This window comes from Melospiza melodia, chromosome 17 (assembly GCF_035770615.1).
Source record: "Melospiza melodia melodia isolate bMelMel2 chromosome 17, bMelMel2.pri, whole genome shotgun sequence".
Classification (NCBI taxonomy): Eukaryota; Metazoa; Chordata; class Aves; order Passeriformes; family Passerellidae; genus Melospiza; species Melospiza melodia.
Window position 1 is genome coordinate 12145954 of NC_086210.1, and position 4510 is coordinate 12150463.

A 4510-nucleotide genomic window follows, 5' to 3' on the forward strand; every position below is an offset into this window, starting at 1 on the left:
GGGGCTGAGGGTTGTTATTGACTTTGTTTGTGGTGTTGGAGCTTGTGTGGGGGTTGTCTTGGGGGGTGATTCGATCTGTTTAGCGGTAGGGTCAGGAAGTAATTTAGTTAAAAATGCCAGGTTTGGGAGTTGGAGCAGAGGGTTTGAGTCCTTTCTTCCTGAGGTGGGTGGTGGGGTAACTGTAAGAAGGGGTTTAGTCTTCAATCTTTGGCTTACAAGACCAATGTTTTTATAAACTATTAGAGTTAATTAAAGTTTAAGTAGCTTGTTTTCTAGGGCGGGGGAAAACAAGAACTAGAATGATTGTGAAGTATGTGAATGATGCAAGTTGGCCGATGATAATGAAGGGCTGTTCTACTGGCTGGCTGCCTACTCAGGTTAGGATGAGGACGTTGATGACTAGGGTTCAGAAAAGGATTTGTGATAGGGGGCGGAAGGGTATTGATCATAGTTTTGATCTATGTAATAGTGGGGTGAGGAACAGGATGAGGATTGAGGCGGCTAGAGCTACTATGCCTCCTAGTTGGTTTGGGATGGATCGGAGGATGGCATAAGCAAATAGGAAAGATCACTCGGGTTTGATGTGAGGAGGGGTGACTAGCGGGTTGGCTGGGGTGAAGTTTTCTGGGTCACCTAGGAGGTTAGGGGATAAAAGGGCTAGTGAGATGAGTAGGGAGAGCATTGGGTTAGGGGATAAAAGGGCTAGTGAGATGAGTAGGGAGAGCATTGGTGCGAATCCTAGGATGTCTTTGATGGTGTAGTATGCATGGAAGGGGATCTTGTCACAGTCTGAGGGAATGCCTAGCAGGTTGTTTGAGCCTGTTTCATGGAGGAAGGTGAGATGGACGAGAGTAAGGCCTATAATGACAAAGGGAAGGAGGAAGTGGAGAGCAAAGAATCGGGACAGTGTGCGGTTGTCAACAGAGAACCCGCCTCAGGCTCACTTGACTAGTGTTTGCCCGATGTAAGGGATGGCAGAGAATAGGTTTGTGATTACAGTAGCTCCTCAGAATGATAGTTGGCCTCATGGTAGGATGTATCCTATGAAGACGGTTGCTATGAGGGTTAGGAGGAGGATGACTCCAATGTTTCAGGTTTCTTTGTTTAGGTATAAGCCGTAGTAGAGTCCTCGGCCGATGTGTAGGCAGATGCAGATGAAGAAGAAGGAGGCTCTGTTTGTGTGGAGGTTGCGGATGAGTCAGCCGAATTGTACGTCTCGGCATATGTGGGCGACAGAGGAGAAGGCTAGTTTGGTATCTGCTGTGTACTGCATAGCTAGCAGAAGACCTGTGACAATTTGAGTAATTAAGCAAACGCCTACTAGAGACCCAAAATTTCATCATGTTGAGATGTTTGATGGCGCTGTGAGCTCGATTAGGGTGTTGTTGATGATTTTGAGGATTTGGTGGTTTTTACGAAGGTTGAGGGCCATTGGTTATTTCTGTATGTGGATACGAGGATGATGACAATGGATAAGGCAAAGGATCCTAAGTAAGCTTTGATTAGGCCTGAGTGGGGGGTGGTGGCAGTTTTGGTTGCTACTAGTTATAGGCTGGCTAGCCCCTCTGGACCTAGTATTTTGTATCAGGAGCGCGGCTACAGCCGAGAGGTGCCCAGGAGCGGCACTTAGCTCCGGGGAGATCCGTACCTTCGTCTTTTGCATCTCTTGTCGTCTACATCTTAGCAAAAAACTTTTCCACTATGTCTGGCAAGGAGAAACTGTGCCAGTACACAAAACATCTCCCATCATATTCTAGAAGTTGCACGGAGGTCTGCAGATTGTTTTGCAAGAAGAAAAAGAAAGTTGTCCAAAACACCTTCCAATCGAATGTTCATGTAATTGGAAAGGGCAGGAGACTGCTAAGGTACTGTTTTCTATCAGTTGGCAAGCTGTGCACACAATCCCAGTGTTGTGCAGCTTCCTTCTTCAACTCGCCGAAGCTAGCTATATCTCCGGCTCCCGGAGGCGAAGAAGCGGCTTCTTCAAGCAAAGACGATTGTGCGGGTCACAGAGCTCCCTGTAGCGAGGTTCTGCCGAAAGGCGTCCGGGACCGGTGCTTAACCAAGGGGAGCACGTACCTTCGTCTTTTGCATCTCTTGTCGTCAACATCTTAGCAAAAAACTTTTCCACTATGTCTGGGAAGGCGAGTCTGTGCCAGCACAGAAAACATCTCCCATCATGTTCTAGAAGTTGCACAGAGTTCTACAGAGTGTTTTGTAAGAAGAAAAAGAATGTTGCCCAAAACACCTTCCAAGCGAATGTTCAGGTGATTGGAAAAGGCAGGAAAGTGGTAAGGTACTGTTTTCTATCAGTTGGCAAGCTGCCCGCACAATCCCAATGTTCTTCAGTTTCCTTCTTCACCTTGCCGAAGCTGCCGCTTTCTGCGGCTGCCGGTGGCGAAGAAGCCGATTCTTCGTGCAAAGATGATTGTGCCAGTCACAGTGCTCAAAGGAGCGCGGCTTCTGCTGAATGGCGCCCGGGAGCTTTGCTTAGCTCCGGGCAGCATATGTCTTAGTCTTTTGCGTCTCTTGTCTTCTACATCTTAGCAAAAAGCATTTCCACTATATCTGGCAAGGAGAAACTGTACCAGCACAGAAAATATCCCCGATCGTGTTCTAAAAGTTGCACGGAGATCTGCAGAGTGTTTTGTAAGGAGAAAAAGAATGTTGCCCAAATCACCTTCCAATCGAATGTTCATGTGATTGGAAAAGGCAGGAGAGTGCTAAGGTACTGTTTTCTATCAGTTGGCAAGCTGCGCACACAATCCCAATGTTGTGCACCTTCCTTCTTCACCTTGCCGAAGCTGCCGCTTTCTCCGGCTCGTGGTGGCCAAGAAGCGGCCTCTTCGCACAAAGACGATTGTGCCGGTCACAGTGCTCTCCGGAGCGCGGCTTCTGCCGAAAGGCACCTGGGAGCAGTGCTTAGCTCCTGGGAGCGCGTATCTCTGTCTTTTGCGTCTCTTGTCATCTACATCTTAGCAAAAAGCTCTTCCACTATGCCTGGTAAGGAGAAACTGCGCCAGCACAGGAAACATCTCCCATCGTGTTCTACAATTTGCACGGAGGTCTGCAGAGTGTTTTGCATGAAGATAAAAAAGTTGTCCAAAACACCTTTCAATCGAATTTTCATGTGATTGGAAAAGGCAGGAGAGTGGTGAGGTACTGTTTTCTATCAATTGGCAAGCTGCGCACACAATCCCAGTGTTGTGCAGCTTCCTTCTTCACTTTGCTGAAGCTGTCGCTGTCTCCGGCTCCCGGAGGCGAAGAAGCGGCTTCCTCGCGCAAAGACGATTGTGCCGCTCACAGTGCTCTCTGGAGCGCGGCTTCTGACGAAAGGCACCCAGGAGCAGCACTTAGCTCAGGGGAGGTCTGTAGCTTCCAATTCCATTTTTTGGCTCAACAAACCAAATGTTTTACCTAAAGCAGTAGGGCAGGACATTGGAATGGACTTTCTCCTATTAGAGAGAATCCAATGAAAAAGTTTCTCCAGAATCAGTGCAATCGGTAAAAGAAAAAATGTGTCATGAAAAGAAGCCAGCCTTATCCTCATAGTATTGCTAGTTGTGATTGGACAGGAATGAAAGATGTCAGCTCGGTGTTCCTGGGTGTCACATCAGTAAGAGGTACTTCAGGTGCTGTACTTCTCTCCTAAAGAACAGAATCCAAGGAATTGTGATTCCATGGTCACAATTCACCCTATGGTGCCAAACGGTGCCGAAAAAGGAGTGGAAGGTGCACGGGTCAATTAACTTGAATGGCCTATCTAAATCAGCGGCCACTGATTTCCTGAAGGCTTCAACAGGTCAGTTGCCTATGTTTTTCTTGGAATTCTTTTAACCTTTAGTCATGTTTTTCTTGGGATTCTTTTACCCTTTCCCCATTCGTTCAGCCTTTGCTCTCAAGCCTTTGCTGACATTTCAAGTATCTCGATAGCCTGGAAATGTGTTGTCTTTATTGATCACATCATTATTCCCTTCAAAGGGTTGTTTGCCTCAAGTCTCAGTTTTACTGGTTTTCTGCTAGTTGGTTGTCAGAGGGCAGCAGGTGTTTTGTAAGAGCAAGTACACAATCCCATAACTTTCTTCTCTTTTAATTTGGCCTGTCTAGGAAATGGAATGACTGAACATCTCTGAGAGGCTTTTCTCTCCCCATTAGGTTTCACCGGAAGTGCAGATGCAAATTGTCTACCTAAAGCCTTGGCACAGAAGAAAGTAGTGGTTTGCTGCTGCATATAGCTAGAAGCTTACAAAAGGAAGGCCTTGGGGTGAGGCCCATTACTTTGGCTAAGTAGAAAAGGACTGTGGGAAGGTGAGGCAGCTGAATTAGAGGTAGATCAACAAGTTCTAGAACCGTCGCGTGTTCACAGCGTGGTGCATGGTGGTTGGTTGAATGGTGCTTGTTATGGCTTAAAGCTATGGAACTGATAAAGGCCTGAGTGTTTCAAAATCCTGGTTTTTGCAATAAAGCAGCTCTCCTTTGCATCTGCCTGGGGACTCTGCATCACCACGAA

At 47.1% G+C, this 4510-nt stretch overlaps 1 pseudogene; it reads right to left on the bottom strand.

Annotated features, from left to right (window-relative positions):
• Nucleotides 1–249: 249 nt before the first annotated feature.
• On the bottom strand, nt 250–1432 carry LOC134426010 (cytochrome b-like; annotated as a pseudogene).
• Between the last annotated feature and the right edge of the window lie 3078 nt (nt 1433–4510).